Below are 20,856 nucleotides of genomic sequence, written 5' to 3' on the forward strand. Positions count from 1 at the left end.
GTAGCCCGCAGACCCAGGGGCCCCGCTGGGGGCTCTGCCCAGCCTGCCCCGTCTCCAGCCTTATGGTCCTGGCTGTCTCAACTTCTCTGGGCCTCATTTTCCTTGACTGTAAAATGGGAATAAGGGTCCCTGCCTGCAGGTTCTATGGAGTAGTTGTGAGGATAAGGGGAAATGGAACCTGTAAAAGGAGTGCCAGTTGGAAAGCACCAGTCAGACGCCTGGGGTATTGGCACAGCTTTACAAGAAAGACGGCGATCTTGGGAGCCGATTCCTGACACTGAGCACAGCCCGGCGGGAGGTGGGGGCTGCGGCCTGGGCTCGGTGGAATCTCTGCACTGCCTAGCAAGCCCTTCTCGCTCGGCACACCCCGAGCAGCAGCATTAAAACCTGGTCCCCAGGCCCAGCTGGGCAGACAGCCTGGGATCACAGTGGCCTAGACACATCCAGGTGGGGCAGGGTGAGTGAAATTCCAACTCCCGTTCTTCAAAGAGAAAATAAAGAAAAAGGACAGAAGAAGCCCAGTCATGCCACAGCAGGGCAGAGCCCACTCGGTCCAAGAAGCAAGAACCGCCCAACCCTGGGACAGCAAAGGGGCCCGGGATCTGGGGGCTGCTCAGCACCTGCGGGGCGTGGGAGTGAGGCTGGGGCTGCCTCAGGGCATGAGGTCCCTTCTCTCATCTCCGGGGAGTCTGTGGCTGCTGACTGCTTTGGGTCTGTTTAAAAGGGAAAGCAGCATCCTGCTGACCAGCACAGGCCAGGCTTTCTGCAGGAGTTTGCAGATAATGGAGGAGATGGTCCCAGACTTATCCACAGCACTGGGGCTGATACCTGAGCTCAGCGGGGCTGGGAAAACACTCACCCAGCAAAGACGGGGTGAGGGGCATTCCAGGAGGAATCCAGTGTGCTGGGAGGCAAAAGGGCATGGCTGGAGAAGGGCTGGTGGGGACACAGCTGGGGAGGAGGCCAGAGTCCGGCTGAGGTGGGAGCTCTTTCCAGTCCCAGACTTCATCCTGGGGTGCTTTCAAAGTATGTAGGCGTCAATGACTCGCAGGCCCAAACTTTTGGGGAGACCACCACCAGCAAGTAACTTGTCCCTGCTACAAACCTCTGAGCTGGTGACCTCTCCATGTACCTTCATGGGTGATGAATGGACAAATGATAGAGAACATTATGGAGCAGTGTACAGAGCAATAAAGAACAAACAGAATATGGAACAAATGGGTAGATTAACAAATGCAGAGTATGGGGAGGAGAGGCAGCCGGGAGAAGGAAGAGAAAAATACCATCGAAACCTAGGAATTCAGACCAATTACTTGAATGGTAGTTCCAATTTGTAAAGTCCGAGTCAAAAAAATACCTGAAAAATTGCCTCTGAATTCTTGATCAGGTAAGGACTGGAAAGAGTGGGCGTTTGTAATGAACAGAGAAGAACTCTTTGTTGGCCGGACTCAGTGGCTCACACCTGTAATCCCAGCACTTTGGGAGGCTGAGGCGGGTGGATCACCTGAAGTCAGGAGTTCAAGACCAGCCTGGCCAACATGGTGAAACCCCGTCACTACTAAAAATACAAAAATTAGCTGGGCGTGATGGCAGGCACCTGTAATCCAGCTACTCGGGAGGCTGAGGCAGGAGACTCACTTGAACCCGGGAGGCAGAGGTTGCAGCGAGATAAGATCACGCCACTGCACTCCAGCCTGGGTGACAGAGCAAGACTCCGTCACACACACACACACACACACACACACACACACACACACACACACACACACAAACTCTTTGTTATGAGGGCATCATTTTCTTTTTTTTTTTTTTTTTTTTTTTTTTTTTGAGACGGAGTCTTGCTCTGTCACCCAGGCTGGAGTGCAGTGGCACAATCTCGGCTCACTGCAAACTCCGCCTCCCGGGTTCATGCCATTCTCCTGCCTCAGCCTCTCCGAGTAGCTGGGACTACAGGCGCCCGCCACCACGCCCGGCTAATTTTTTGTATTTTTAGTAGAGACGGGGTTTCACCGTGGTCTCGATCTCCTGACCTCGTGATCCGCCCGCCTCGGCCTCCCAAAGTGCTGGGATTACAAGCGTGAGCCACCGCGCCCGGCGAGGGCATCATTTTCAACTGCAGAATGGAGCTGGAGGCCTGGGTGACAGTGGCTATGTCACACACCCTGACGGCTCTCATTTTCCTCATCAGGATCCAATATGCGTTTGGACAGTGTGGCCCCTGAGGTATGAGCTAGCTCTAAAAAACATCCTTGAGAAAAATATTTAAAAATAAAGAAAAATACATAAATAAATAGAAAACTTCTTTGAGTCTATCCCCAGAGGAGGCTTCCAAAGCACCTGAGGAGCTGCTCACTGAGCCGGGACTGGTGTCCCTCTCCCCGGGACCTTGTTCAGCAGACCCAGCTGCCTAGCTCTTGTCTTAGCAGATGGTAAAAAGCTACATTTCTGCCAGGTCCCTGCTTGAGAAATGACTAAACTCTGAGTTCATGAGCCCTGAAGGAACTATTTCCAAATTTTGAATTCACGTGTCCCAAATGAATGGGGTTTGGCCACATTGTAATATATCTTGGGTGGAAACCATTTGTAAGAAATACCATTGATACCACTAGTAAATGTTAGACTGAAGAGGTGTTTGTGAGACGCGTGTCCTCCCTGGGGTTTGGCGCAGGCTGCATGGCTCTGTCTGCAGGGCAAGGCCCACCCTGTGCTGTGCTGCCCACGGCTGAGCTCAAGGTCGGAGGGCTCCCGGGTGCCTGCCTGGTGTCCACACCAGCACACCCGTCAAAAACTTTTTCTTTAATTCTTTTTTAAATTTGGAAGGGAACCTCCAGTGAATCATCACATGTATTATTTGATTCGTGTTTAATATCTCTGGGACACAATAAAAACAGTAAGTCATTCTTAATAAAATGGCCTCAGCCCGGCTGAAGCGCTAGGCACAGGAATGGTGATGTTCCAGCCGCCCTCGGTGGCCCCAGCAGCTACAGTCTGGAGTTAACTGTTGGCAAGTGACTTATCCATGATCACCCAGGCCTCTGACTCATAGAGAGTATGTTTATAATCAGGACTGGGGCAGCTCATAAAAGCCACTCTTTGCCATCTTTAGTCTTTAAATCACAGCACCAGAGGCCACAGATTCTGCAGGGAGAGTTGTGGCAACGCAACCACCCATACACACAAAGTGTAACCAACACGCAGTCATGGAACACCCCTTAGGTGCAGGCCACAGTGCTAAGTGCTGGGAAGACACCGAAGTGTAAAACGCCCTCAGAGCACTTTCAGTCTGGTCAGGAAAGCAAGACGGGAACTCCTTCTTTCCTTCTCCTACCAAGGTTCAGTTCCTGGCCGGGCACGGTGGCTCATGCCTGTAATCCCAGCACTTTGGGAGGCCGAGGCGGGTGGATTACCTGAGGTCAGGAGTTCAGGACCAGCCTAGCCAAGATGGTGAAACCTTGTCTCTACTCAAAATACAAAAATTAGCTGGATGTGGCGGTGCGTGCCTGTAATCCCAGCTACTCGGGAGGCTGAGGCAGAGAATCGCTTGAACCCAGGAGGCGGAGCTTGCAGTGAGCACCACTGCACTCCAGCCTGGGCGATAGAGCAAGACTGTCTCAAAAAACAAAAACAACAACAACAGCAAAAGGTTCAGTTCCTGCTCTGAGCCTGGCGCCAGCTTGGGTGCTAGACGGCAGAGGGAGGCAGCATTCCAACGTGGACCAGCAGCCTCAAGCCTCCAGCTTCCCAGCTGGGCCCCAGTTCTTTCCTGACCCTTTTCCCAAGGACAGAGAGCTGGGTTCCATTTACCCAGGGTGTGGCTAGGAATAATCCCATAACCAATTAGTTGCACAGCGCCTAGAACACAGGAAGTACACAGTAATTGTTTGACGAGAGGCAGGAAGGAAGTCAAGGAGGGAGGGAGAGAGAAGGTCCGGCTGATCTAGGCGCTCCTTCCAGACAACTTCCAAATCCTCTGCAGATCCGGCCTTGGAACGGTGGATCTTCGGCCACCAGGGCACTGTCTGTGCACCCTCCGAGAGCCCCATCAGACACATTCTAGCCCAGATAGTCTCTAGCCTCAGCAAAAGAGCCACTTTCCCGGAGACCCTCTGGGGGCCTAGGAACATCCAAAAGAACAGATATTTGCTAAACATCGTCTATCATCCCATTGATTACTTCTAAGCTAAAAATTTTCACATGGGGTCTGAGAAGTCCAAGAATATTCCAGGGGGTAACTGAGAGAAACGTGTAATCTGGGCTGTCCCAGAAACACCAGGCCCTGTGCCTGGGGTGGTGCTAGATGCCTTGGGAAGGGGAGAAAAGATCACTGTGGACTCCACCTAGAGAGGCCGGTGACATGGGTGGGGAGGAGCCTGGCTGGCTCGGACCTGGCCTGGAGACCCGGGGCCAATAGGCAGCAAGGTCAGGGGAGCGTCCTTGTGCAGCCTCGGCTCTGGCTGCCTGTGTGGCTGAGCAGACTAACGGGCAGGTCAGCCGCCCTTCCTTCCACCTCCGCCTGGCATCTCCCAACCAGATGGGGAGCCTAGGCCGGTCTTGCTCATGTGGGATCTGGATGCAGCCCTTCACACACTGCCCGACATGGAGCAGATGCTCCGGAGATGCTGACGGCTGGGATTCCCCCGCCAGGCACCTGGCGGTCCTGCAGAAGGGCCAGGACAATGTCCCCAGCCCTCCACTGATTCCAGGGCAGATGAGAATGCCAAGTTGTGCCTGCCCACAATGTGTGTGTGTGTGTGTGTGTGTTTGTGTGTGCATGTGGGTGTGTACATGTGTGCAGGCACGTGTCTGCCCACAATGCTTGTCAGACAGGACCCGCCCTCCGTGGCTGAGGGCTGGAGGGGACGCCTACAGGAAATGATACTGCCAAGTCATCCCAAGTCACCCTAAATATAACCCTCAATGTATAACACAGGAGGATTGTCCCTTCCCCGCTGCCTTGCCTCATGACCAGTGTCCACCTAGGAGGGCACTTCCAGAAAGGCCGCTCAGATGGCTTTCTGAGATGCCCGCCTGGGATCCACAGCCTGGCCAGCACCAGAGGGGAGGCAAGCCTGGGGTCCTGCTCTTCTGGCCCCAAATCTCCATGGCCCTGTTCATCTAACTTCTTCGAGAAGAATTGTTGGCTACACAAATCACTATGAGCAACAACAATCTCTTAAGCCTGGGAGGAGGCATCGTTATTTAAGGGACACAGAGGGCTGCCGTACGGTGTGACTCCGGCTGTGCCGAGATGCTGCTCACACCTGTCTTCCTCAGTGGTCAGGGTTGCCAGAGTCCTGCCCCTCAGGTATGACCCACTCCGACCTGGCTGAGCCGCCTGCTCGCCCCCCTCCTTGCCACGGGTGCACATCTGCCACAGGCCCTTTGCATCAGCTGCTCCTTAGCTAGAAGCATGCCCGTCCCTGGCCTCCTGCAGGTCTTTGGTCAGGTACCATCTCAGGAAGGCCTTCCCCAAGCACTCTCTCCAAAACCGACACTCATTCTTTATCCCCTTTCCAGCTTGATCCTCTCTCTCATTTCTGTTTTATTGAGTTCACTGTCTGTCTCCTTTTGAGTGGAGCTCAAGGTCCTTGGGGCCAGGTTTACTCTGGTCCGTTCTCCATCAGAAGCCCAGAGCCTGGAAGCTTGTCTGGCACAGGGTACATGCTCCATGAACCCACCTCAAGGGAAGGAATGCATTGAGTGTCTGGGGACGCGGAGAGGGAGGCTGGTAGGGGAGGCTGGGACTCGAGCCTTAGTATGCAGGTGCTGCTTCTCCACTGCCCGGGGAGCGGCCTGCTGTACACGACCGAGGGCCACGGGCAGAGAGAAGCAGAAGGCCCTTCCACTGCCCATCACCTGACCCACAACATCCACGGCCAATGGTGTGAATGTCCTGGAAAGTGCCTTCTGACCCCAGAGTCCCTCAACTCGTGGATGTGGTGATGGTGGTGGTGGTGGTGGTGGTGGTGGTGATGGCGGTGGCTGTGGCGGTGGCGGCGGCGGTGGCGGCAGCAGTGGTGGTGGTGGTGGTGGTGGTGGTGGCGGTGGTGGCAGCGGCAGCGGTGGTGGTGCAGTGATATTATTTGCTGTGTGTGCACTGAAATGCCCCAGGGGTCTGGGGATGGGAATGGACACCTCGGACCACCTCCTCCACCCGCTTCTGATCCCTTCGCCTGCTCCAGCTTCTTGACATGGGTATCAGCCTCAGCACGACCTGCCGGGCCAGGCGCCTCCCCTGTGCACCCGTGCTGACAGTGGCCTCGGGCCAGGACACTTGAATGCAGGTGACATCCAGGTAACACGGACCCAGATGTTCCTCATTTCCAGCTCCAGTAAGGCTGGTGGATGGAGAATGAAGGAGTGGAAGTGGCCCCTTCACATGCAGTTGTGTCTATTTTCTTCTGAGAAAAGTACTTTTTTCTCAGCTACCCACCCGCTACTCGGCACCCTGAGGCTGAGGCCCCAGCCTGGATGTTTCCTCTCAGCCCAGCAGCCACTCTGGCAGGGAGAATGCGGAAGGAGAAATCCCCTCCCTCAGGAAGAGGACGGCAGGAAAAGCCACCCCACCCACGGGATGCAGATCTGAGGGCGGGGCAGGGGACGGGCAGAGGGTGGGGAGCTCACTTCGCCCTGGAAACACCACGAGCGCGTTGGTGCCCAGAGGGAAAGCAGCCACGCCCGGGGTCTGCCCTGGGCCCTGGGCCTGACCGGCTGGGGGACTCACATCTACCAGGGCCACAGAGGGAACCTGCCACTAGCATCTGCCCTCCACCCTCACACAGCCCAGAACCCCCTCACGAACACTGAAATTAAGACAGTGACGCTTTAACAGGTTTCGGGTCCAAATTTTAGCCTGGCTGAGTATTCACAGGTGTTCCTTCTGAGTGGGAAGATGAAAATTATAAAGAGCATCTCCCACGTCTAGGGCCAAGAAAATTCCAGACTTTTGGAAAGCGACTTTGTATGAGGACTTGGAGGACTTTAATCCTTATACAGGACCCTACCAAACTCACCAGATGCAAGTCGGTGATGAGGGCTCTCAGGGGCTGGGCATGGCCAGATGGGGCTCTGTCCCCAAATGTCCCTCTCCCAGGTGTCCCCCCGGGAGCCTATGACAGCTGACCCTGGCCACATCCATGGCCCTAACTGATGCTCACAGTATGCAGGAGCAGGTGGGGCAGGGTGGTGAGTGACAAGAGTCACCATAATAGTCATGAGACCATGAGAGGGAGGAGGGAGAGGGAGGAGGAGCTGTGGGGCAGCCAGGTCCTGCCGGTCCAGATACAACGGCGACACTTCACTCCAGGTCTGATCTCGCACTGACCCCAGAGAGGGCATTTTTATCAACCTTCATATGCACGAGACTGGAAGGGGCTGTGAAGAGGCACAGCCAGAATCACACACTCTCCAGCATCGCATACCTGGTTCCTTGCTTACAAACAAAACCAAACCCTCAACGCTGGAAGAGCAGCCCCACAGCATCGCTAGCGGGCTCTCCAAACCCGAGGGCAGCCCCGGGACATGGCCAGGCCTTTCTGCCTCGGGAGCTGGCAGGATGACCAGGGTCACGAAGAGCCCTCCCGAGCTCAGGCAGTTAGCTCAGGCCGGGCCAGGAAGGATTCCAGATGGAAAAAGCCCCTGAGCCAGGCTAACACTGGGGGGGAGGTGACCAGTGGCCAGGCCAGGGTGGTGCATTCAAGCTGTAAGCACTTTGCCCTCCCTCAAGCCTTCCTCGTACCCAGAGCAGGCAGGGGCCTGGGGGGCTGGAGGGTGGCAGATTCAGACAGACCCTGGGCCCAGCAGGCTATGCTAACTGCTCTGAGGGGAAAGCCACAGGCCCAGCTCCCAGCGCAGACAGCTTATCTGGCATGGGTGGGGGTCCAGAGGGCCGAGTGGCCCTGACCATGCACAGGAGCCTGGGAGAAGGAAGCTTCCAGGCACAGGGGCTGCAGGGGATAGAAGACAAAGAAACGAGACACTATGACAGTGCCCTCCTTGCCCTCATCCACACGTCCTTCTCCAAGTTCTGGGCCCCTCATTCCCCCCACAAATCCCCAGACAGAAGCACCAAAGGTCACGCGATTTACCCAGAAAGACCTGGCCAGCTTAGGGCAAGAGCCGAGATGGCTGTGGGGCCTGGGGAGGTGGTTCTCTGCATCTCCGAGCCGCAGTTTCCTGACCTGTCTAGGGGTGCTGGGTGGGCTGCCCCCCACGCCCAGTCTTCCCTGCTCTTTCTGCTGAGCTGGGTCCAGTCCCCACACATGGGCAGGACCCCACGGCACAGCAGGAGCCACCCACTTCCATCCTCAGTCCTCACCCACCCCGAGCCAGTCAGCCTCTGAGGGTGACTTACCAGAGACCAGGCGGAGGCCGAGAGGGAGTGGGTCAGAAACTCCGGGGAGTGTTTCCGCGTCCTGACCGGGCCGCTAGACCATGCCCCTGGAAGAGAAGAGCGACAGGTCACACGGGCTGTGACGACCCGGTCCAGAGCCTGTGCCCCTCCCTCTGGTTGCTTCTGTGGTGCCTGCTGGGGGATCACAGCTTTTGCAAGTGCCATGCTAAATACAGAAACCCCTGGCTCCCGGCCTCCGGCCAGCTACCGTGGGCAGGGGCACATGCTCAAGGCCGCTGTACCCCAGCGGGCGGGAAGCCCACGACAACGTTGACAGAAGCCCCAAGGTGAGATGCTGGCGAGTGAGGTCGCCGGTTACTACAAAACTGGCATGGAAACTAAGTGTGGCCAGGACCTCTGTGGTCCACAAACTCAGGTACGAATCCCAACAGCATTGTCACTTGGGGTTATCACAGACGCACAGCCTCCGTCCTCACCCAGCACTCTGCACACTGCACCCAGGGCTGTTACGAGGGTTCAGTGGGATCAGGCACACCCAGGCCTGGCACCCACGGCTGTGCCCTGCCCCCTTCAGGGTCCCTCCAGCCTCCACGGTTTCTTGACTGGCATACCTGGGTTGGCCCCTCATCATCTGACCTCCTCGAGGTACACATTGCCCCCAGCATGCCTCCTGGGCCCAGGGCAGGACACATACTAGGTGCTCAGGAAAAGGTCAGGACGCATCACCTGACATTCAGCCCGCAGCTCACAAAACCACCCAGAGACAGAGAAGGAAAATTTGCACTGCAGGTGTCTAGGTGCTCGGCCACTGCCACCCTCAACCCTCACCGCCAGCTCTGGCACAAGCGTTCCAAGCACCCTTCATGTAGCGTGAACTCGGGACGGGCCCGCCTCCCTCTTCTCTGCCTGCTCGCCAGGCATGGATTGGTGACCCCTCCTCTGTGAACCTGCAGCCTCTGGTACATATGTGTATTAACAGTGTTGAGGCCGACAGCTCCATACAACTAGGCTCCTTGCTAAAGGCTGTCTATGCATTTGTACTCATTATCCAATGTAATCCACACGGCAGCCCTGGGAGGCAGGCACAATCATCATCCCCATTTGACAGATGGGGAAAAATGGAGGCTTACAGGAGCTAATTACCTGCAAGATCATGTGTCTTCCAAGGGGCCGAGCCAGGATGGAATCCTGACAGTTGCTTCACCTGACAGCCCGTTTCTCTTCCGCATCTACCGCGCACTCCCTAATTACTTTCTCCCAACACAAGGTTCTCTCCCTCATAGCAATGATCCCGCTTTACAAATACCCACTAGACGAAGTGGCTTGTTCACCCTAGAACACCCAGCCTCAGCACAGTACGGCGTGCCAGCAGGGCTCCCCTCGCTCCTGCACAATGGGGGCGCTGCACCTCTCCCCTCCTTCCACCCACGCACCAACCCATCCCACTGACTGTGAGCTCCACAAGGTCGGGAAATCGTCCGTTTCATGTCTGTGCATCCAGAGCCTGGACACAGCAGGTGCTCAACAAATAATGTTTGACAAATGAATGCCCCCAAGATGCATCACATGTGATTGGAAATAGGGTGTATCTTGCTCAGAGTTAAATTTCTACCATTTCCCAAATACAGAATTTTGTAGGCCAATTATGGAATGTAAACTCACAGCTAGAATTCAAGACCTGACAAAGTCATGCATCTTCCCACCAGAAATTCTCACTGCAAGGTCACTATACTTTTAAGATAGCAGTGTGTGTGTGTGTGTGTGTGTGTGTGTTTTAAAGATAGATTTTAGGCTGGACACCGTGGTTCATGCCTGTAATCCCAGCACTCTGGGAAGCTGAGGCAGGTGGATTGCTTGACTCCAGGAGTTCGAGACCACCCTGGGCAACATGATGAAATGCCATCTCTACTAAAAATACAAAAAATTAGCCGTGCGTGGTGGTGTGTGCCTGTAGTCCCAGCTACCTGGGAGGCTGAGGTGGGAAGATCACCTGGGCCTGGAAGGCTGAGGTTGCAGTGAGCCGAGATCACACCTCTGCACTCCAGCCTGGGTGACAGAGTGAAATGTTGTCTCAATAAAATAAAATAAAAGTTGTTTTTTTTTTTTTTGAGACGGAGTCTCGCTCTGTCACCCAGGCTGGAGTGCAGTGGTGCAATCTCGGCTCACTGCAAGCTCTGCCTCCCGGGTTCACGCCATTCTCCTGCCTCAGCCTCTCCGAGTAGCTGGGACTACAAGCACCCGCCACCATGTCCGGCTAATTTTTTGTGTTTTTAGTAGAGACAGGGTTTCACCATGGTCTCGATCTCCTGACCTCGTGATCCGCCCACCTCGGCCTCCCAAAGTGCTGGGATTACAAGCGTAAGCCACCGCGCCCGGCCAAAGATTTTATTTTTTAGGTCTTCCCAACAAAACTGAGCAGAAAGTTCCCACAGACCCCTTGCACCACTCCGGCCACAGCCTTCCCCACAACCCACATCCCCTGCCAGAGCGTGCCATTTGTTACAACTGAGGGACCTGCATTGACCATCATCACCTCCCAGGTCCACAGCTCACGTTAGGGTTCACTCCTGGCGTGGGCCAAGAGTGACAAATGAGGGCTTTGACAAACGTGTACCGATGCGTACCCACCATTACAGCATCACATAGCGCGGGCTCGCTGCCCTAAAGCTCCTCTGCGCTCTCCGCCTTGCCCCATATTTTCTCATGGCGTTTTCAAATTGATGATCTCAGCCAATTTATCTCACAGTTCCGCGCGCACTGCTTTGACACTCAGAGAAATCAAGACCTGGACAGGGTCAAGGGCTCTTCGTGAGGAGAAACCCAGCAATGGAGCCAGCAGCAGAATGTACCAGGTCCTCATTTCATCATCCCCCTCCCACCAGCCCTGGCAGAGAGCTCATTCTCAACTGTTTATGGAGAAGGAAAGAGACTCTGGGACACCAGCCCAGGTGACACTTGGCTACGTGGGGTGTGGGGGCGCCCAAAACACAAATCCCCAAACCCATGCTCTGTTCTTTACAGCTGCTCTGGTTAATTAAAAGGTTTTTTGTTTGTTTGTTTTTCAGGAGACAGGGTCTCTCTCTGTCACTCAGGCTGGAGTGCAGTGGCACAATCAAAGCTCACTGTGGCCTCAACCTCCTAGGCTCAAGCAATCCTCCAGCCTCAGCCTCCCAAGTAACTGGGACTACAGGTGCACCCCAATCTTTTTTTTTTTTTCGTTTTTAGTAGAGATGAGATCTCACTGTGTTGCCCAGGCTGGTCTCAAATTCCTGGGCTCAAGCCATCTGCTTGCCTTGGCCTCCCTAAGTACTGGGATTACAGGTGTGAGCCACCACGCCCCCGCCTAAAGGGGATTTTTAAGAGGCCATGGAATGCAGTGAGTAAGCATCCTCCTGGGGTAGGAGGGGCCTCTGCATGCCCCCAGCTGGAGCAGGTGAGCGCAAGCCTGCTGGCACACTCAGCAAGCACACCCAGTCTCCACACTGAGGTCCCTCGCTATCTGGCTGCGAAGGCCCCGCTGTCTCCAGCCTCCTGGGGCACTCTCAGGGACCAGCTCCACAGAGGTATCTTCCCTCTGTCCCACGACAGCCAGGCCAGCTGAAGGGGAAAATGCTGGGTAGTGGGAGGGTGGAGAGGAAGTGCTGGTTCCAGGTTGGCCTGTGCCTTGGGCACATCCTGTGACCTCTGCCATTTCCAGTTTCCCCATCTGTGACGAAGTGGGTGAGCTGGACTCCGCACAGCCAGCTCTGACACCCGGCTTCCTAGCAGGAGGAGGGTCTGCTGTTCCGGAGACCTTGAAGGCATTGGCTGTCAGGCTGCTTGGGAACACTCCATTAACTCGAATTGCAAATTTCCTCCTGGCTCTATCTCTAAGCCACAGGGGCTCCCTGGCCACCAGCTTCCCAGTGACAGATAGAGATTACAGTCATTGCTCGAGACAGAATCAAGTAGCAAAAGTCATTATGCAGAAATAATTATGTTGAGTTATGTCTGGTTGCTCGCGATTTCTGTCTGGCGATTGTCTTACAAATTGCCATGCCTCTTCCTCTAGAAAAGCAAAATGCAGAGGCCTGGGTGATTCATACAGACCTGCTGGGCACAGATCTACTGCTCCAAACTCCTGCCAGCTGGGGCGTCACACCCTAGGGTAGGGTGCTCTGTGCTGCCCTTTGGCTGCGCGCTTGGGAGAGAGGAGGGTAAAAGCCGAAAGCCCTGGGAGGGGACATCTGAACTCCGCAACTGGGAGTCTGAGCCCTTTACGCACACACTTTTCCTGGGGCCCTTCCGACCCTACCTCCCCCAGCCCTTTGTTCGTGTCAGGCCTTAGGCCCCTCTCCAAGTCTCTGGAGAATGGCAGAGGGAGGCAGCAAGGCCAGGGGCTGCATGGCTGGACTGTCTGGAATCAAAACCCAGCTGGACTGTTTCCTATTTCCTAATAGTGTGACCTTGACCTGTTATTTCACCTCTCCCTGCTTCCACTCCCGCATTTGTAAAATGGAGATGACAATAGCACTACCTAGCTCATCGAGTTTTTGTAAAGATTAAATGAGCTAATGCACAACAAATGCTTAGTACCTAGAAAGAACTCAATAAACGTCAACTATGACTGAAAGAGCAGGGAGAGGCCTGCAAAATCTAAGCCAAGTAGAAAGACACGAACTACCAGAACTGTCTCAAGAAACAGACAATTTGAAAGACTTATAACACGTGAAGAGATTGAATTAGTAATCAAAACACTATCCACAAAGAAAAGCCCTGGCCAAATAGCTTCACTACTGAATTCTACAAATATTTAAGGAATACCAATTCTTGGCCAGGTGTGGTGGCTCGCACCTGTAATCCCAGCCCTAAGGGAGGCCAAGGTGGGAGGATTGCTTGAGCCCAGCCAGCAGTGCGAGACCAGCCTGGGCAACATAGTGAGACCTCATCGCTACTAAATAAATAAACAAGCTAGGCATAGTGGTGCATGCGTGTAGTCCCAGCTACTCTGGAGGCTGAGGCAGAAGGATCGCTTGAGCCCAGGAGTTCAAGGCTGCAGTGAGCTATGGTCATGCCACTGCACTCCCGCCCGAGGGACAGATCAAGACCATGTCTTAAAAAACAGCAATGGCCTGGCATAGTGGCTCATGCCTGTAATGCCAGCACTTTGGGAGGCCGAGGTGGGTGGATCACGAGGTCAGGAGTTCAAGACCAGCCTGGACGAGATGGTGAAATCCCGTCTCTACTAAAAATACAAAAAATTAGCCAGGTGTGGTGGCACGCGCCTGTGATCCCAGCTACTCCGGAGGCTGAGGCAGAGAACTGCTTAAACCTGGAGGAACAGAGGTTGCAGTAAGCCGAGATAGTGCTGCTGCACTCCAGCCTGGGCGACAGAGTGAGACTCCGTCGCAAAAACAACAACAAAATCCCAAAAATATAATGAAAGACGCCAGACACAAAAGGACAAATGTGGTATGATTCCATCTATATAAAATATCCAGGACAGAGACAGAAAGTAGATTCGTAGTTTCTTGGGGCTGGCGGAAGAGGGGATGGGGAAAGAGGGGTTAGCAGGTAAAGGGTACGGGTTTCCTTTTGGAGTGATGAAAGCACTCTAAAATTGACCGTGGTGATAGTTGCACATACATGTGAATATGCTAAAAATCACTGAATTGTATACTTTACATTGTATACTTTAAATGGGTAAATGGTAGGGTATGTGAATTACATTTCCATAAAGCTGATTTAAAAAAATAATAATAAAAAGGAATCTAAGTCAATATACTCCTACTCCTATATGCCAGCGGACAGGAGAGCAAAGAGCAGAGTCACAAGAGCAAGGGGACAGAGTGTAGAGCTTCCAGGCCCTGCCAGCCAGGGGATGTAACAGGTCTTAGTGCTTGTCACCCCTTACAGAGGGGAAGGGATGGATGGGTACCAACTTAGCTGACCGCAAATCCCCCCTGGCAGCCTCAAATCCGGGACTGGGCCCCCAGGAAGGTGCTGGAGCTGAGCTATAAAACTGCCTTGGAGAACTCCCCAGCAGGCCCTGCAAACCCAGGCCAAGTGCCTGCCATTTGTGTTAGGTACAGGGACAGCATCCCCACCTTTGAGAAGCCCATGGCCCAGTGGGGTGCATGCAGGTGAGTGCTGGGCATCGGGTGGGCTGTCAGACATAAGGTCTTAAGATCTCTCTGCCTTCAAGAAGGTGATCCAGTCCACTGAAGGTGGTGCCGGACCCCAGGCCCTCAGGAATATTCATGTTCTCTAAGGAGTTTACACTGGAGGAACTCTCCGCTCAACTCCAGAAACAGCCCAGGCTGCCGCCCTGGGCACTGCAGGTCACAGTGTAAGCAGGTTATGGTTCCAGGGCCGTTTCTGGGGTCAGTTCCTCCCTCTTGGCCCAGTCTCAGGCCGGGGGGTGGGGGTGCGTTCGTTGCCCATTTCCCTCGCTGGCTGGTCTTTGGGAAAGGGTACTGGAAAAGCTTCTTCCTCCCAGTATCCAACCTCTTGCCCAGGCGCAGGCTTCACGTGCTCACTGGGACCTGCAGAAAACCAGAAGTGGCCTCTCCTGCTTGCTCATAGCAGGCAGATGTGTGCTCAAGAGATGACAAATTATTTTAATATATTCTGAAATCCAACATAATTACAAAGCAAAGTCCCTTAGGGAGAAAAAGTTATAATGGGGTCTGAAGTCAAAGATGGATGCCTTTGGATTATGACTATTTTGGAGGTGACTGTGGTTTTCAAATGACTAATTCCACTGTGGCCCCCAGGTGATAAGCACAGTTGCTCCAAGAATACTGTCACACAGACGTTTTGCACAATGACCTCTCTTCATAGAGGCATTTTCTTCCATTGTTCAATTCAAGAAACTGAGTTACAGAGAAGCCTACGTGTCCTGCAGAGACAACCAGGGCGGGCTGTGGTCTGAGACCAGACACAGAGCACAGGGTGGAAGCCAAGATGTCCACATGAGACCATCCAGGTTGCAAGCTTCACACAGGTGAAGGTCTGGAAAGACCACCCAACACCTGAGCCGCGAGTGGTCATGACTAGTGCCCAGCACCAAACCCCTGGTTCCTGGGGCACCGGGCACTGGCTGGCAGGGATCCCTGACTTCCAGAGAATGTGCAATGTCTTACTGTAGCTCCTGCTGCCACTCCCACTACCAGGGCATTTGAGCTCTTGTCACGTAATAAAAGGAATCTACTATCTATGACCACTTTGAAAAACTGGCATATTTACTAAAGGTGACCACACACATGCCCCGTGAAGCAGCAGTTCACCTCCTTCATGTATGTCCAACAGAAAGAAGGACACGTGTCCACCAAAAAGCATGTGCAGGAACACTCTGAGCTGCACAATTTGTCCCAGCCCCACCCTGGAAACTATCCAAACATCCATGTACATTCCACGGGCAAAGAAACTGGAGTATAGTCACAACAGAGCCCCATAAAGCAATCAGAATGAACCTCAATGCCCCACACAACAGATGCATCTCACAACCACAGTGTTCAGTGAAGTCAGACACGAAGGCTTACTTAATACTGTGTCTTCCTCCAGGCCGCTCTAACAAATTACCATACACTGGGTGGCTTCAATAACAAACATTTACCTCTTACAGTTCTGGGGGCTGGAAGTCCAAGATCAAGGTGCCAGCACAGTTGAGTTCTGGGGAGGGCTCTCTTTCTGGTGTACAGATGGCTCCTGATCTTGCAGGGCAGGTGAGCCCCCAAACTGGGACTTAGCCCAGGAGGGTTCTTGGCTTCACCCAGCTAAGAATTCAAGGGTGAGCCGGTAGTGTTAGCAATTTTACTGAAGCAGCTGTGCACAGTGGCAGCAGAGGGACTGTTCCTTGCGGGGCAGGGCTACCCCACAGGCAGTGTGCCCAGAGCAGCAGCTCAGAGGCAGCACTGCAATCAGATTTATTCCCATTTTTAATTACATGCAAATTAGGGGGTGGATTATGCAGAAATTTCTAGGAAAAGGGTGGTAATTTCCAGGTCGTCAGATGATTGCCATGGAAAGGAGCAGTAACTTCCGGGTATTACCATGGCAGTGGTAAACTGACATGCACACTGGTGGGCACGTCTTAGGGAAAGCTGTTTCTACCCTGGCCCTGTTTTAGCTAGTCCTCAATTTGGTCTGGTGTCTGAGTCCTGCCTCTGGAGTCGAGTCCCGCCTCCTACGTCACCTTCTCATTATATACTTGCCTGGTAGACAGCAGAGGCAGGTCTGGCTCACGTCCTCTTCCTACAAGGGCACCAATGACCTAATTACCTCCCAAAGGCCCCGCCTCCTAATAACATCCTACTCAGAGTGAGGGTCTCATCACAGGAATTTGGGGGCTCACACACAGTGGGTCCACAGTACACACCAAGATGCTGCAGCGATCCGGACTCTTAAACACCGATGAGGCACTCACAGCTGCTGCTGGTGACAAAGACGGGGCTTCCCAGTAAGAGACGAGGTCGGCGGGGAGTGGGGCTTGGGGGCTGGGGATGGAGTTTATATTTTATTTTAAGCACAATTGTTGTAGGAAAACTTTGAAAACCAGAGAGTGCTACAAAAATACCAGGCACCAGGGAGAGAAATCGTAGGAGTCCCTGGACCTGGGGGCAGCAGAGACAGAAGGGAGACCGTGAGACCTGCAGTCCTCTCCCAGTGACGGGGGTTGGGTGGGGACAGGTCGCCCCTAAACATTCTGTGTTGTCTTGAGACTGAAACTTGTTTGTTCACTCATGACCTTCCAGAGGCAGGAAGGAAAATAAAACAGCTCGCTGCTCACTAACAGAATTCTGGAACCTCCCGAGCCCAGTCACTGCCACCCTCACCATGGTTCCCAGATGCCACTGACCTTCTCAGGCAGCGCCTGAGGCACTGAGGCACCTCCTATTCTGGAAGGAGGAAGATAGAACAAACCTTTGCCAACATCAGAACAGTGAGGCAGTCACAGGGGAAATGCCGACGGCCCCGGGGAGGCAGGGAACAATAAATCCACTCCCAATCCGGCACTTTCTTTTTTTTTTTTTTTTTTTTTTGAGACGGAGTCTCGCTCTGTCGCCCAGGCTACAGTGCAGTGGCGCGATCACGGCTCACTTCAAGCTTCGCCTCCCGGGTTCATGCCATTCTCCTGCCTCAGCCTCCCAAGTAGCTGGGACTACAGGCGCCCGCCACCACGCCCAGCTAATTTTTTTTTTTGTATTTTTTTTAGTAGAGACAGGGTTTCATCTTGTTAGCTAGGATGGTCTCGATCTCCTAACCTCATGATCCGCCCACCTCAGCCTCCCAAAGCGCTGGGATTACAGGCGTGAGCCACCGTGCCCAGCCCAGCACTTTCTATTTGGAGAGGCTCCTGCCCTCAGACACGCCGACTGTCCGCTGTCTGTCTCGGCCAGACAACGAGCGTATGACCTTCTCAGGAGACCTTAGAACCCTAGGCTGGAAGTCTCCAATTGTCCTCTGGGGGCTGAGGGTCCCACGGGGGTCCTGTCAGTGCAGGGAAGAAAAGCATCCAGGCCTCCCTCCACCCCTGCATGGCCATTCACCTGCCGAACACACAGACCTCCACGTGTGATTTCACTGGCAAGAAAAATGTTCAACTGCAAAGAAGGAGAAAAGAAAGAAAGAAAGAAAAAAAAAAACATCCATCTTGCCCAACCCTTCCATTGTGCAATGGAGCAAGCAGGCCCTGAGAAGAAGGGTCTTCCCTGCGCTCACAGGGCCAGGTATGGCCAGCTAATAATTCCAGGTGCTGTCATCTGCTGGGCAGAGATGTAAAGATTCAGGCATCGGAATAAGAGTCCCTTGCAGCTGTTCAGACCACAAGTCACCTTTCACCTGTTGGTCACTGTCACATGAGTCGGGGCCACGAGCCTCTCTGAGTACCACTGTTAAACTTTCTCAAGTTGTGTTTGTAATGACACCAGAAGAGCAAGACGAAGGATCAACAGGAATGCAGTTTGGAAGCAGGGTCAGTATCGCCTGCTTACCAGCATGGGGCCACATTGTTCCTGGTGAGGTTGTCCCTGTGCCCACCTGGATGGCTCAGAAACAGCAGGTACCCAGAGCACCAGGAACGCTGTGGGGGTGAGAGGGTAGGGGAATACACCAAGCGCCTCTCCACGTGGACATGCCCCACAGCAGGCTAGAGCCAGCCTCCAGTGTGTCACTGCGTGGCCCTGGGCCAGTCACCCCTCCTCCAGGACTGCTTCCTCCATGGTACTGTGGGCATCCCACCACTCCTCCATGCCCTTCCTGAGGAGGCCGTAAGGCTGGCACAAGGAGGCGGATTCACATGGGGCCACTCTTTGGACTCATGGTCCTTAACGCAGAAGGCTGAATGTGGCACTTTGACAGCCACACCCTGTCCCACCCGCTCCTCATGGGTGCTGGACAGGTACAGACCATCCCCCCATCTGCAGATGAGAAACAGGCTCCGAGCCACTTGCCCTGGGCGACACAGCCACCAGCACTGCACCAGGAACCACACTTGGGCCCACCTGGCCTGCAAGCTCCGCTTCTCCCACTGGCCACTCCCTGGGCACTGTCCCTACCTCATGGGGAGGCCAGAGATCAAACCCCACCCAGAGAGCAATAAGGGAGTGAGGAAAGCAGCCCCAGTGAGCCATTGCAGTGAAATTAAGCAATGCCGTGCAAGGCAGTGCAGAGGGTGTGTAGGGCCTGAGGTGGGTCCATGGAGAGGTGGAAGGGTCCAGGCAGCGGGGCTGGAGGGAGGGTGCTCCAGCTGGCCATCTGAAGCGTGGTCTCCTCCACCAAGCTCCAATGCCCCCGCCACTGACGACAACCTCCTGCAGCTCCTCCAGCCTGCAGACTTTTGTGGTTTGGCATTCAAAGCCCCTGACACCCACCTGAGGCCTCAATCTCACCCAGTGGGCAGATTAAAGATGCCAAAAATTTGAGACTCTCCCACGCTGCCATCTCACACACCCCCGCCCCCTCCCAGGGCCCTGGGCCACCTGGAAGGGCCTACCTGTAACCTGGGGCGGGGTCTTGCTCCCTACATCAAAGCCCCTGCCCAGCATCTGTAGCCAGGCAGACTCTCAATAAACATGTAAATGATTCCACAGACCCACTCAGTGCTGAAACAACCACCACCAAAGAATAAACATTAAATGAATGAGTCAGTGAGTAGGCAGCTCAGAGCATGGAGCCACACAAGAGAGGCCAGGGAGGAAGGACCAAGCCCATTCACGGAGGGCTTTGAATACCGAATTCAGGCTGCATTTGGCAACAGGGAGCCATGGTGGGCTCTTGAGCAATGACCCAGAGGGTCAACGTGGTGGCCCGGGGAGGATGGATGGCACATGTCAAAACTGGCATCAGGGAGGCCCTGAGGAGGTGAGGGAGCAACCTAGGCTGGGGTGTGGCTGGCCCATGTAAAAGTCCGAGATGTTCAAGAGCGACTGTGATGTTATGTGGCTCAGCTTGTCACACGCAAGTCCTGCTGTGTTATCGACATTAATATTCTAATTGCCAGACAGCCGTAAACCCAAGGCCAGCACATGACCAGTGGCCAGAGGCTTCCAAAACAGGCAGAGCAGGAAGAAAAGCCCCCAGGGAGGAGAGGCTCCGGACACCCCCAACACGAGGCCGACAAATCAGCAGCCTGGAACCAGGCGTCCAGGGCAGTGGGGGATTAAGCCAAATTCTCCTGCTGAAACCACTTAATCAGGAGCCTACAGAACATGCGGGAGCTCGGCTGCAGTGTCTATGATGAAGGAATAAGTCATCTGAAAACAGAAATAAATTATTCATTCCCCGCAAATGAGCAGCCTCTGGGTTCCCACAGCAGCCGTCGTGCCACAAACATCCAAAAGGCTCGGCAAATCCTATTAGTGACACCACTTGGCCAAGCAGACACCGGATTCTGCCATCACCCATGCAGACAGCTCGCCGTGGTCTCCTCTACAGCTTCTCATTCTGCATCTGCAAGTGAAATCAGCCCAGCACATTGGATGAAAAAATCACAGCCCAGCCTGGCCTCCGAGAGAAGCAGCAAGTGTCCGCACCCAAGGAACTGGGATCACCAAGCCTCCCTGCCAGGGAAGCAAGCCTGGAGCAGGTGCTTGCTAGAATGCAGATTCCTGGGCCCTGTCCCACACAACCTCCAGGGCTTCAGCCCTGGACACAGCATTCCCAACAAGTGACCAGGAGCTGAAGCCACCAGTAGGAAGCACTGGGGTCCTGGAGTCCCCCAGGGATGTAAGCACGGCAGGCCGGCCTCACGCCACTGGGCGGCCTTAGGTCAGATTCTCAGCCTCTGCAGGCCCAGGGGCTGGGAGGGGCTGATGGGAAGATGGCAAGGACCACCGCACAGCCGCTCATGCACATGCGCACTCAGCGGAGGCCACTCACGGTGGGGTCTTCCTGTCACCTCTTTTTTTTTTTTTGAGATGGAGTCTTGCTCTATCGCCAGGCTGGCGTGATCTCGGTTCACTGCAACCTTCACCTCCCGGGTTCAAGTGATTCTCCTGCTTCAACCTCCCAAGTAGCAGGGA

The 20,856-nt window shown here is 54.3% G+C and overlaps 1 protein-coding gene across 8 annotated transcripts in view; it reads right to left on the reverse strand.

Moving 5' to 3' along the window:
- Positions 1 to 20,856, reverse strand: part of HPCAL1 (hippocalcin like 1) — a 125,715-nt gene that overhangs the window by 22,274 nt on the left and 82,585 nt on the right. For 7 of the 8 annotated variants that reach the window (XM_055251692.2, XM_055251685.2, XM_055251688.2 and 4 more), the window contains exon 2: positions 8,354 to 8,439. The exons of the other annotated variant lie outside the window; for it this stretch is intronic. The gene's annotated coding sequence lies outside the window, so the exon portion shown is untranslated. The remainder of the gene's footprint in view (positions 1 to 8,353; positions 8,440 to 20,856) is intronic. 8 annotated transcript variants of the gene reach the window in all.

This window comes from Symphalangus syndactylus, chromosome 18, assembly GCF_028878055.3.
Source record: "Symphalangus syndactylus isolate Jambi chromosome 18, NHGRI_mSymSyn1-v2.1_pri, whole genome shotgun sequence".
Classification (NCBI taxonomy): Eukaryota; Metazoa; Chordata; class Mammalia; order Primates; family Hylobatidae; genus Symphalangus; species Symphalangus syndactylus.